Raw genomic sequence first — 14,391 nt, forward strand, 5'->3', positions numbered from 1 at the left:
ATATTGGGATGCAAACTCAAAATGTAATACACTTAACTGTATTTCTGACATGGTACAGACGTCTTCTTGTTTTTTAGCCCATAACCATGTGTGTGAGGTGTTACTTTTGTTTCAAGAAAAGAAACACTATGTGTGACCCTGATTTAACCCACTGCTGTAAAAGGTTATCTATTTAGAGATGAGCTTTATACTATTTCCAAATGAGTTTATGTGGATATTTCCATAACAGGAAGCCTGGGCCTATAGTGTACTCTATTATAACTGTGTTAGGCATATTAGTTTATCAAGAGACAGATGATGCACTGTAGCCACGCTATTATATAAACTGAACCCAAAAGTTTTCTGCAAAATGTTGAGGAGCAAAAGCCTCTCACCCATTATGTGATTACTGACTAGAGTGTGAGAGTGTGTAGTAGCTTAGTTGTGTGTTTATTGTTTGTACTCAGGACTTGCCGCCCGGCGGCTTGTGTGTGTGTCCGTTGGTGGAGTTTAGAGTTTATGACATGAGTAAGTAGGTCACCACGGTTACGTCATGGATGTTAGATTCCGGTGCCCTAACTGGCATGGCCGTTGGACTCAGTGTGTGTGCGTGTGTGTGCGTGCGTGTATTTCTGGCCGTTGGGACACAGTGTGCTTGTGCGTGGTGTGTGTATTTCTGGCCGTTGGGACATAGTGTGTGTGTGTGTGTGTGTGCGTGCGTACGTGTGTGTATTTCTGGCCGTTGGGACACAGTGTGCTTGTGTGTGTGTGTGTATGTGTGTATTTCTGGCCGTTGGGACACAGTGGGTGTGTGTGTGTGTGCTTGTGTGTCACACTGTGCTCTTCACATTACTATTAATCCTCTTTGCCAGGAAAGATGGGAGGGAGGAAGGAGAGGAAAGAAGGAGAGGAGATGGGGAACACTAGAATACTGAAGCTATTTGTGTTTGTATCTGTGTAGATTTTATGGCTCGTTTTAAAAGTTCTGTTCGGTACAGTACTGGACGAAGGGAGGAATGGACAGAGGAGAAGAGGGGAGGAACACTAAATAACTGAGATATTTATGTTGCAGATTTGTAGCTGTGTTTTATGGAGTACAGGACAGAGTCGAAATGATCAGTGTGTTCTGTGCTAAGATGTGTCCTGTAATAAATCATATTTGGGGAGTTTTCTACATGTATATGTTTTATATGTCATAATATATATGTCTACTTTTAAACTGCATAAGTCATCTGCCAACTTGATTGAAATATTTTTCCCCCCCTCAATTTCCTGGTGTTCCATTTATGACCATTTATTCATGTGTTTGTGTGAATGAAGTTCACCATTAGAGCAGAAAGAGCGCAACAAAAGTTAAAAAATCACATGAAACAATACTTTTCATTTATGTCTTTTCAACATCCTTTTATTTTTCAATGTTTTCAATCTTTCAACAATCAGAATGAGTTGTTGTCATAACCATTGCATTACCCATTTCTGGACCATCAATTTCCTTAACCATCCGGCAAACCACAAACGTTGAACAATATCACAGAGTACAAATGTCAAGGGATAGGGACATGGGTAAAAATACATACGTTACAGTATCACAATCAGGAAGATACAAGGGGACGGAAACACACAATAACCCCCCAAAAGAACTGAATACAAAATCGTATCCAAGAGAGATAGAGAACTTTACATTTATACAGAACGGCCAGTAGGCAGGCACGTGGATGTGAGACGGTTAACTAGTACATACATACCTGTATGATCCACAGCTGATAAAGCAACTCAATGTAAAGGCCAAGATTGGGGATTGGTTCTTTTGACCTATGAAAAGTAGAGGCACCTTTGAGTGAGAAGAGAGTAGTTTCCCCATTTGCTTCTCAAGTGSAATTACTACTTGATTCCTATGATCAGTAAGTCTAATGAATTGAGAATTTGTTGAGCTCTGGATTGCAATGTGCTTTTGTATTCATGGTTTTACCATTCAAAAAGTGTAGTGTGTAGTCTTGTGATATGTTCCTGACTGGCTTTAACAGGGGCTTTCTGTGTGTGTGTGTAAGAGGTCAGTAAAAGGTCAATTGAAGGTAGGTTGCTCCAGGCATTTGCTAGTGACATGGAATCGAAATGAAAAGAGTTTCTTAAAGCGGTGGTTCATACAGACATTTTTTAAGAAAACAACTTGAGGCATTTCATTGACATTGAGAACAGACTGTACAAAAACTTTCTCACAAGGAAAAACGGATAGCTTTTCTTTTTCCACTTCCACTTCTCCTTGTTATTTTTTGTTGTTTTTCATTTTTTTCTTTGTAAAATATATTTAAATATATGTACATTTTATATATCACAGTTATGTACAATCCAAGTGCTTGAAAAATGATCGGGTGTCCTATTCTGCATAGAGCAGGGATAGGTGTTTAGGGAGTAACGGAAACTGGTACAGCTGTGTTGTTGGTGGMGAGGWAGAATGSAACTCATTGTCAGGGGGSTTGGACGTGTTTCTTTGGTCATGGGAATGTTCCCAGAATGCCTTACCACCCACAAAGCAATTGGCCACTTGAGAGTTCAAACCAGAGCCTGAAAACAGCCTTCCATTTAACGTTCATTCTAACCTTCCATTGTGATGTGATGTTTGTCTTTTCCCGAAGGAAACAAAATGTGAGTTCCATCCATTCCATTCCCCTCATTCTCTTTTCACTCCACCACATTTACTGAACCATAAAGTGTCTATTATTATCATTGTTCATGGATTGGATAAATGGATGGAGTGGGGAAGGGTCCATATAAAAAACATGGTGACACAGTGAACCAAGTCTTTTGAATCTGTCTGTGGTGATTGTGAACATCACTTTGACTGTCCTTGTTATTATCATCATCATCGAAGAGGAGTGTCTGTTGGCATAGTGGTAGGTGAAAAGGAGTGAGACACCTGATGATGAAGCAAAACTGAGGTTGGTTGTTGGTCGCAGTATCTCAAAGAGTCTTTGGTGCTCCCTTATTCACACCTCTTATTCTTCCTCCCTGCGCTGGATCCCTTTTTGCATTCCTTCCACACCTCCTCTCTTCTTCTTGCTTCCCTCTGCTGCAGAACTCTGACTCGTTCTCTGCCTCTTTGTTTTCCCCATTGCTATGGTTGCCATGTTGGTGGTTGCTAGGCAGGGCCAGGTAGGGATGCTGGGGATGAGAGGGGGAGGGGGATGTGGAGGAGGCGGGGCTTCTGTTTGGCGCCTCCCCCTGATTGGACAGCGCTCTGTATTTCAGACGGAGCTTGTGGGGCAGGTAGGTGGCCTGATCGTCTCCACTCTGACTCTGTGGCACCGACGTCTGTGTGTCTCCCTCTGGTTGTAGCTTCCGACCTCGAAGATGAAGATGACGGTGACTCGTCATCGCTAGTGGAACCACCTTCTTTGTCTGAGCTCCTTTGATCGCCATCACTAGACGAAGTGTCTTTCCCAGAGTGGGACTCTGTGTAGTAGCCTCTCTCGGCCCTGGGGCCGCCCTCGTAAGTGAGCACTGGGGGCTCCTCCTCATCCAGGGTACTGAGATAGGCGTTGTTGATGTGGTGCTGGTTGGAGGAGTGGCTTGACTTGTTGCCTTCTTCTCTACTGTGGTGGAGGAGCTCTGGGGCGAATCCTTCCTTGTGGCCGCCATCTTGGGTCTGATAAGAGCTGTACTGGGTTCTCTGTGTCTCCTGATGTCTTTGCTGCTCCTCGCGGGCTCGGTACCTTTGGACCTCCTCTGTGATGGTCTCTGTGTTCTCGGATGTCTGCTTTGTTGGACCTGGGACTGTTGTTGTTCCATGTCCTCTGCTTGCCTCTGGTTCTGGCTCTCATATAGGAGGAGCTGGGGGAGCGGTACATCTGGATCACACTGGGTACATCTGGATCACACTCCTCTGGGCTGGGGCTGCTACCTGCTGGGGTGCTGGGCTGGCAGACTCCTGGCGGTTGTTGTTCTGGTGGTTGTGGTGGAAGTCCATGGCACAGTCGGCCTCTTGGGACCTGTGTTGGTGGCCACCGTTGAAGGAGATCCCAGTGGGGAGACCAGCATCCATGTCAGTGTCGTTGGACTCCATCTTGATCTCATAGCCCATGGGCTCGGGYCTGGAGGAGTCGTCAGACATGCACCCGTCGGAGAGGGATCCTCTTGGGGAGTATTTTGGGAGTGGGGTGTGGCGTTCCCCTCTGGTGGACTGTTCTGCTTCGGACGAGTCGGAGTTCAGCAGAGTGTTACCACAGGCACTGGAGTACCCGCTACTGGAGAAGTAGGGGTTACCAGCACTGGACTGTCCGTTTCCGCTGTTGGAGAGCTGCTGGCTCTTCTCCATGTAGGAAGCAGTGCTGATGAGGCCGAAGCGAAGCTTCAGCTGCAGGAGTTCCGTCTTCAGGCGGCTGTTCTCATCATTCAGCGCCATCACACGGTTCTCCAGCACCATGTCGTTCATCCTCCTCTTCTCTCTGGAACGCTTGGCCGCCTCGTTGTTCTTGCGCCGCTTCTCCCAGTAGGAAGCGTCCTTCTTTTCGTCGGAGATGAACTCTCGCTTGCGACGGCTGGACATGCTGTTCTTTGAGCCGCCTTTGGTCTGGCGGCGCGGGACGTCATCGTCGCCGGGTCTGGGAGACAGTGGCGGGAGGCTCTCGCTGTAGTTAGAGTATGTGTCTATGTCCAGGTCGTTGTTGTTGTTGGGCGATGCAAAGTGAAGATTCAGGCTTTCCATTGTTGAGTCCTTTTGACCAGATTGGTGATCTGGCATTAAGGCCAAATGGGGGTAAGGGAGAGGACGAAAGTTCGTTGGAGAGAGAACTTATTTGTATTAACTTTCTCTTTAAGTCGCAGGATCTGCGAAAAACTCGGGGTGAGGTATTTGTGCTTCTCTAAGGCTGAACCTCATTTGTTAAATTACGTGACAAAGTTTTGTGAAATTTGAGTTTCAAAGTAGGTTCTTCTGTAATCCTTGAAGTRTCTAGGATGCAGGAGGGAAGTAGGTCAGTTGGTCTACTGGAAGACTTTTTCTTGTAGGCTGGGATCGCTCACGAGGAAACGCACTATAGAAAGAGAGAGAATAAGAGAGAGAACATTCATTAGTTACCATAAATACTATGCCTTCCCACTGTGACATACATTAGGCATTCAATGTATTTCAATGTTACTGTACAATGGTGATGATCGAGACAGAACATACAGTCCTCGAAACTCATGATGTGATTAGTTCAGGGTAGTCTTAAGTTCACATGACTTCATAACTGCGAATCTGACACGTGATCCAAACTGCAATGGATCTGCCATCACTCATACACTGGCATGTCACCATTTGCTTGTGCCCAGAAAGTATACGAGCTACTATGACATAATCATAACATTATGTAAGAAATGTTTAATCTTGGATTTGAATCTGAACATTCCTTTTGATCACCTTTCACAYTCCCTCATACTCAAAAGGACMTTACTTTGCTAYACGTAACCCTTATTGGAGTTCTGTGGAGGAGAAGGTGGGGTATTGAGGTGGGCCGGCCTGGGTGTATACAGAGAGGGAGGGTGAGTAGCGCAGCGGCACGACCGGTACCCTTRCCACTCCACTCACAGGAATATAGGTCAACACTGCTCAGAGGCTGCTAGGCGGCAGGTAGCCTAGTGGTTAGACCATTGAAAGGTTGTTGGATCGAATCCCCGAGCTGACAAGGTAAAAATCTGTCGTTCTGCCCCTGAACAAGGCAGTTAACCCACTGTTCCCCGGTAGACCGTCATTGCAAGTAAGAATTTGTTCTTAACTGACTTGCCTGGTTAAATCAAATTAAAAAATAGGCGGGTGGCGCGGGTAAGGGAGGTTCTGAGCTGCAGTGTCTAAAGCTCTCTCTGTACAGTGTTGTGTAACAGCGCTGCATCAGACAGTCACATAAGAGGGCCAGTCTGACCTAGTGCCGGGGCTGCAGTTACTGAGGGACGGGCATTCAGGGAGGGAGAAAGGGAAGGAGCGCAAACCGTCTATGTATCGACCTCTAATAATGTCCCTCTATAACCTTTATCAGTTGCCAGGTGGGATATTTGTAAATGTAGCTATACGGTCACATTGGTCTCTTATGGCACAATTGTTTACAATAATCTATCAAAGAGGTCAACTCAAAGAATCACTAATTTGTGACTTATTGCTTAGTCTGTCTATGTGGGCTGATGTCCTGAAGCTGACATATGGACTATGTTTTCAACTGGCTGTGATTCCCCAACGGCACCAGAGGAGAGAGCCAAGGTCTCTGTTCCTTTATAAAATGCCAGCTAGAGAGCCTGCCAGGTATTACACAACCACGTTAGTTGTATGTATCGAGTGCATTCTGTGCCCCTACCGACGGGAAACATTGCTCAACGTCCCCTTTTCTCACAAGTCACCAACATCGGTCGGTGGTGTTGCTGCATTCGCAGTTCAGTTGACTCATCTAGATGTTACATAACGTAAATGCGCTAATTCTAGATCTGTTGCGCTGAGACATTAATTATGCATCACTTAACAGGGCACTGTGTGTCCTATCTAGATTTTCATTTCTCCACCAGAAAAACAGATCTGTGAGGATTCAACTTAATAATCTATCTAGGTCATTGCTGTGTTACAATTACTAGTTCATATTTTTTTTCTGAAGCAACTCCCTGAGCCAACAAGACTGCATCAGCCAAAACATTGACAGAGTGTTGCCGTTTGTGATTCTGATAACAGATCAAACAGAACGCTGAGGTAATCATGATGGCCTGTTCTGATTGGTTGCTGTCTTATTGATTCAAATTTTAGTCAAACAGGAAAACCTGTAGATCAGTAACAGAAGCTTTTGGTCAAATATTGTTTTCTTATCTCTTTTTCTATAGATTCAATATTGTTTCTAATGTTAGGTATTTAATCGGTTAATTTCTGGTCTTTGCTACCACTATATCTAACAATAGCTCAAGTAAGACTAAATAAGGTCTGGTTTTATTTTTGGATCGGATCTAAGCCGTCTCTACTCCGTCTATCACTGACACACTAACTGAACTCAGTACAAGTAGAGTACTTTCTAGCCACTTCATTTGGCTATAGAGCTGTCTGGGTTACACAACCTGACCTAGTCTCAACCTCTCATAACAACCTGACCTAGTCTCAACCTCGTCATAACAACCTGACCTGGTATCAACCTCATAACAACCTGACCTGGTAACAACCACATCATAACAACCTGACCTAGTATAACCTCATCATAACAACCTGACCTAGTCTCAACCTCATAACAATATAGATCTAGTCTCAACCTCATCATAACAACTTGACCTAGCTTCAACCTCATCATAACAATCTAGAGTATGACCATTATTACATAATAATACTAGTTTAAGTATATCTTTATCAAGGTGGCAGCTCCTTTCCTCCTTTCCTCATTTGCATAATATTTTTAGTGGTTACACCTTCACGGACACTTTTCTCTGTCTTTTTTCCACAGTGGGAGACAGCCAGATAGGAATTCCCTCATTTTGCTCTGCTGTCTTTCTTCCCCCTAAAGATCACCACAGCCACCAGATGAGCCATCTCTGTCTCGGTTTTGGTTTTCGCCCAGACACAATAATGATATGTTTTAGAAACAAAGTAGCGAGGGAAAACAGAAAACTAGAATGTCAGGAACGTCACAATGTTCCACTCATCGATCAAAAGAAGAGAGAGAGAGAGAGCGCCATTGCGTGTCCCACTGACCTAAAAACGGAGCGCTGCGCATTTTCATCTACCTCATTGATATGGTACTGGTGCTTCATTGTTGTGTATTTTATTCCTTGTTTTTTTTTATTATCTGCATCGTTGGGAAATGGCTCATAAGTAAGCATTTCATGGTAAAGTTCTATCCGGAGCATGTACAAATAAATGTGATTTGATTTAAACAGAGCTTGCTCTCTGCCTTTGACTGCGTGCCATAAAATAGGTAAATAGAGCTGGAGAGGGAGGAAATGGAGAGGGGGGAGGGATTACAGTGCGCTCTAAAAATAGATGATAGAGAAGGGGATTGGGGAGGAAGGCTGGCGAGAAGGGCTTGGATGAATTCAATTGGTGGACACGACATTAAAGGAATTTTACAGACACTGCGGTACGATGTAAAAAAATGTTTTTTAACTTGAATGCCTACGTCAGCAGCGCAAAATCGGATGATAAACCCTGGTGACTGATACGCCACACGAATTCCTGGTACTCTATTTGACACCGGGAGGGTCTCTATGCTACTCTATCTTATCGCAGACGATAAAACAGCGCATTTGAGACTTTAAAAAATATAATTATATGACGTCAGAAGCACATACCCATGTTCCATGTCAAAATCCGACATAACATATTTCATAGAGCTGTGAGCGACCGGGCTGATGTGCTCATTTCTGAATGTCATTGTGAGATGTTTACAAAGCAGAGCTTGCTTAATGCTGAAATATTAGCCACACCTACAGGTCACACACTGGAGGTCAGAGTGAGCACATTTTAGAGGTTGAATTCTCTCTGTAATATTGCAGTAAATACTGGATGCTACAGCCAAATTATCATTCCAAAGGGATAATACAAAGAAAAAAGCATTGAAATTTTCAAAAGACAGAATCTCCCTTGCTTCCACACAATTATCAAGCCCTAGGATGACTCACTCACAGCTTGGATTTCACCACCAGCGAGTTTAGCTGGGGGAGATGTTAAAGACGGATGGGAAATGTTAGCACAGCCAAAGCCGTTCTCAGGCGTTTCACCACCACCTTTGACCCCCCCAAAGGCAGAGCTGAGTAATGCAAAGCATCCCTTTCCCTTCCATCTCCAAGACATGATGAGCCACCCACATAAATGGACATGTGGTGGAGAGGCCGGTCAGGGCGCCTCCATTTTAGGTTCTGGCTTTGTCTTCTAAGAAAAGGCACCTGGAATCTAGGGAGACATTCTAGGTCAACTCTGAGTTCTATATAAGCTGTCGTCCTCTCTGTCACATGAGCTTGCGGACTAGGCTACCCCCCCCCCTTCTTTTCCATCTGCAACTAGGCAATGTCACTTTATTTATGTTCAATGTTCCTTATCAATGTTCTTATCAATGTCCATTTAGGATGTACTTATATCCTTTGAATAGGCCAATACGTTACAACAGACCAATATAGATGGCACCAAACCTGTGCCAAACATCTCTAATCCCTCTACAACTTCCTACCCATAAAGATCTGTAATACTGTAACATGGACTTCTGCTCTCCATTCACTTGCAATAAAACGAGGGTGTTGTTTGCAAGGTGTAAGTCCAAGCATCCTTCAAGGTTTAGCCTAGGTTAAAGTACCCTAAAAGTGACTTCACTATCGGCAGCCAGGTGTTCAGCTGCTTCAGATTCCACAGAGGCTAAATCTAAGAGTGGCAGGAGTCTACGAAGTACCACGAACCCACAAAACGTTTTGCCTTCTAGTGTTTTTATATATGGCCAGCTTGTACCAGGCAGGTACACACTGAATCAGAATTCGGTCAAAGACGCTGTGTGGCAAAGTCAAAGAAAAGCCCTCCTGATTATGTTTCATGTCACGGTGAACCGAGTTGTAGACCAAAATGTGCTCTAAGTCTTTCCACACTCCTGCTTCCCCCAGTCTGAGTTAGACTGGTTTGACCAATATTCAAATTGGGAAAGAAAGGCTGTTCTGTAAACAGACCAACTGGCAGCAGCCTAAAAAGCTCAGTGACTGCTGCTCTGCRGACTGAGGGGTTTCCCTCTATTGCATCATGTCCTGGAGTTGGACAACTCAACACACACAAGCCCTGTTTCTGGTTATTTTAATTACGCAAAAGAGCTAGTCCCATTAAGATCCCATGGGAACAAGCAACTTTATACAGACTGGCGCAAAATACCGGAATTAAACCACCTGATATAATTGGTGTAATTTAATTACACCTAAATAGGACTTGAGTGTTTTGTTTTAGTACAAGGTTTTGCAAGAAATATATAAATAGTAAATATAGTTGTACTGACTGGGAGATGACTGTAATGCATTCTGCTTCGGCGATGGGAAATCATGTACAGGCTAGTGTTAAACATTAAACATATGGCCGGCGAAAACCTCAGGGCACAAGTCTTGATTGGCAACACCTGCTTTTACTTTGCAACAGGTCAATTAAATACAAAGACCTCTAAATTAAATACAAAGACCTCTAGATTAAAAAAAAGAAAGAAATACATGTGATATTCCTAATTGTTAAATATCAAGGCACATGCTTGCAGATCTTTGTCTATGAATTAATTCTGCAAACTTTCCCCCAGCCCTCATGAAAGACCATGAWTCTATTCATTCTCCTCCTCTCATTCTACTGCGTAGCTTACTAGTGCATAGCTATTATGTCATATGCCATACCACCCCTCAGCCCCCCCCCAAAAAAATGGGAGAGAGAGAGAGCGCCATTGCGTGTCCCACTGACCTAAAAACGGAGCGCTGCGCATTTTCATCTACCTCATTGATATGGTACTGGTGCTTCATTGTTGTGTATTTTATTCCTTGTTTTTTTTTATTATCTGCATCGTTGGAAATGGTCATAAGTAAGCATTTCATGGTAAAGTTCTATCCGGAGCATGTAAAATAAATGTGATTTGATTTAAACAGAGCTTGCTCTCTGCCTTTGACTGCGTGCCATAAAATAGGTAAATAGAGCTGGAGAGGGAGGGAAATGGAGAGGGGGGAGGGATTACAGTGCGCTCTAAAAATAGAGTGATAGAGAAGGGGTATTGGGGAGGAAGGCTGGCGAGAAGGGCTTGGATGAATTCAATTGGTGGACGACCATTAAAGGAATTTTACAGACACTGCGGTACGATGTAAAAAAAATGTTTTTTAACTTGAATAGCCTACGTCAGCAGCGCAAAATCGGATGATAAAACCCTGGTGACTGTACGCAACACGAATTCCTGGATACTCTATTTGACACCGGGGGGTCTCTATGCTACTCTATCTTATACGCAGACGATAAACAGCATGCATTTGAGACTTTAAAAAATATATATATATTGACGTCAGAAGGCACATACCCATGTTCCATGTCAAAATCCGACATAACATATTTCATAGAGCTGTGAGCGACCGGGCTGATGTGCTCATGTTCTGAATGTCATTGGGAGATGTTTACAAAGCAGAGCTTGCTTAATGCTGAAATATTAGCCACACCTACAGGTCACACACTGGAGGTCAGAGTGAGCACATTTTAGAGGTTAATTCTCTCTGTAATATTGCAGTAAATACTGGATGCTACAGCCAAATTATCATTCCAAAGGGATAATACAAAGAAAAAAGCATTGAAGATTTTCAAAAGACAGAAATCTCCCTTGCTTCCCACACAATTATCAAGCCCTAGGAATACTCACTCACAGCTAGGATTTTACCACCAGCGAGTTTAGCTGGGGGAGATGTTAAAGACGGATGGGAAATGTTAGCACAGCCAAAGCCGTTCTCAGGCGTTTCACCACCACCTTGACCCCCCCAAAGGCAAGACTGACAGTAATGCAAAGCATCCCTTTTCCCTTCCATCTCCAAGACATGATGAGCACCCACATAAATGGACATTGGTGGAGAGGCCGGTCAGCGGCGCTCCTTTTAGGTTCTGGCTTTGTCTTCTAAGAAAAGGCACCTGGAATCTAGGGAGACATTCTAGGTCAACTCTAGTTCTATATAAGCATGTCGTCCTCTCTGTCACATGAGCTTGCGGACTAGGCTACCCCCCCCCCTTCTTTCCATCTGCAACTAGGCAAATGCACTTTATTTTATGTTCAATGTTCCTTATCAATGTTCTTATCAATGTCCATTTAGGATGTACTTATCATCCTTTAGAATAGGCCAAATTACGTTACAACAGACCAATATAGATGCACCAAACCTGTGCCAAACATCTCTAATCCCTCTACAACTTCCTACCCATAAAGATCTGTAATACTGTAACATGGACTTCTGCTCTCCATTCACTTGCAATAAAACGAGGGTGTTGTTTGCAAGGTGTAAGTCCAAGCATCCTTCAAGGTTATAGCCTAGGTTAAAGTACCCTAAAAGTGACTTCACTATCGGCAGCCAAGGTGTTCAGCTGCTTCAGATTCCACAGAGGCTAAATCTAAGAGTGGCAGGAGTCTACGAAGTACCACGAACCCACAAAACGTTTGTCCTTCTAGTGTTTTTATATATGGCAGCTTGTACCAGGCAGTACACACTGAAATCAGAATTCGGTCAACAGACGCTGTTGTGGCAAAGTCAAAGAAAAGCCCTCCTGATTATGTTTCATGTCACGGTGAACCGAGTTGTAGACCAAAAATGTAGCTCTAAGTCTTTCCACACATCCTGCTTTCATATCTAACAATAGCTCAAGTAAGACTAAATAAGGTCTGGTTTTATTTTTGGGATCGGATCTAAAGCCGTCTCTACTCCGTCTATCACTGACACACTAACTGAACTCAGTACAAGTAGAGTACTTTCTAGCCACTTCATTTGGCTATAGAGCTTGTCTGGGTTACACAACCTGACCTAGTCTCAACCTCTCATAACAACCTGACCTAGTCTCAACCTCGTCATAACAACCTGACCTGGTATCAACCTCATAACAACCTGACCTGGTAWCAARCACATCATAACAACCTGACCTAGTATAAACCTCATCATAACAACCTGACCTAGTCTCAACCTCATAASAATATAGATCTAGTCRCAYCCTCATCATAACAACTTGACCTAGCTTCAACCTCATCATAACAATCTAGAGTATGACCATTTTATTACKTAATAATACTAGTTTACAGTATATCTTTATCAKGGTGGCAGCTCCTTTCCTCCTTTCRTCATTTGCATAATATTTTTAGTGGTTACACCTTCCAGGACACTMTTCTCTGTCTTTMTTCCACAGTGGGAGACAGCCAGATAGGAATTCCCTCCTATTTTGCTCTGCTGTCTTTCTTCCCCCTAAAGAATCACCACAGCCACCAGATGAGCCATCTCTTTCTCTGTCTCGGTTTTGGTTTTCGCCCAGACACAATAATAGTATGTTTTAGAAACAAAGTAGCGAGGGAAAACAGAAAACTAGAATGTCAGGAACGTCACAATGTTTCCACTCATCGATCAAAAGAATTCCAGAAACATGGAAAACGAGCGAGGGTCGGATTCCACACCGACAGGGCGATGAATCTGCTAATCTAGATTAATGACGAACTTGCCTGCACCAGTACACAATTTATTGCGCTGAATAAAAGAAGAATGTTCTATTCGTTTTCAGTATACTTTGCCTATAATTAACCTACCTGTATATTATTAGACTTATCAAGGCTATTAATGACAACTTCATAAATAAAATATAGCTCACACACCTGCTATTTAGATTTAGCAACATGTCAATAAACCAAATATTTAAATAAATATGAAACAAATATTTTTAAGTAAGGAAAGAAAAAACACGTTTAAACTACAATAACTCCAGACAATGCTCTTCACAGCACGAGGCCACCCCCAAAACGGTTTATATTCCAATCTATTGCACAGTGGATTTACTACCCATCCATTGAACAAATACCATGAGGGAAAAAACGCCCGACCTGACATTGAGCGCATTGAGCAATGTGAATCAGCTTCTCTTCACAACAGCATCCAACACTTACAATACAATGCCTTGATTAAAACTGAGAATGTGCTAAGCTTGAGGAATATACAGTATGAATGAATAATTGGGAAAGGGAACTGGTTAAAATAAACCACAATGACTACAAATAAGTCAAAGTCACACATACAGTGGCTGTCTACCGGTAGGGGCGAGTCGCCCGCATGTGAACAATACCCATACCTAAAAGCATAATGAGAATCGGAATCCGCAACAGTGTTGCACTTTTAAACAATATCAAATTCTAAATAATTCGTTATCCAGCATTCAAACCAATCGAACATTTCCGCACAGAACTAAGCACATCAATAGCTCCAACGTACCTTTAACGAACAACTGACGTGTCTCCAGCAGAAATGCACAATGCCGGACACAAAGCAATCGCCTTCCGCAGTTGAAGTTGGCTCGTATCCTCTATTTCTTTCAACAGAAATGGTCAAATAGCTAGATGTTTCATTTGTCTGAGAGAATTTTAAAAAAGCTTTCGGGAGCAGCTCTTGCTCCTCTTACTTGCTCTGAGGTCAGTCTGTCTGGTTGTAGCTTACTAGAAGCAGTGTCTCCCCCTTTTGCATTGAGTCCCGACTGTTATGTTGGGCGCTTGCTCCAGTTTCTCTCCCTCTCCCCTCTAGAATGTGTGTTAGTGGGTCAGTGGTTGCGTAACAGCCCATAGGCTGCCTCGTCACGTCTTTTTTGTTGGCGCGCGCGCTCCCTGTTTGCCCCCACGGTGCTGATCCCTATTGCTTCGACCTGATGCAACAACTTTGGCAGGACCGGGCCACCGGACGGACCAGTAGTATCCGAATTGACTCGCG

At 43.5% G+C, this 14,391-nt stretch overlaps 1 pseudogene; it reads right to left on the minus strand.

The window, feature by feature from the left end:
- Positions 1-1,356: 1,356 nt before the first annotated feature.
- On the minus strand, positions 1,357-14,211 carry LOC112077431 (uncharacterized protein DDB_G0283357-like; annotated as a pseudogene).
- Positions 14,212-14,391: the final 180 nt, after the last annotated feature.

Source organism: Salvelinus sp. IW2-2015, unplaced genomic scaffold (assembly GCF_002910315.2).
Source record: "Salvelinus sp. IW2-2015 unplaced genomic scaffold, ASM291031v2 Un_scaffold4559, whole genome shotgun sequence".
Classification (NCBI taxonomy): Eukaryota; Metazoa; Chordata; class Actinopteri; order Salmoniformes; family Salmonidae; genus Salvelinus; species Salvelinus sp. IW2-2015.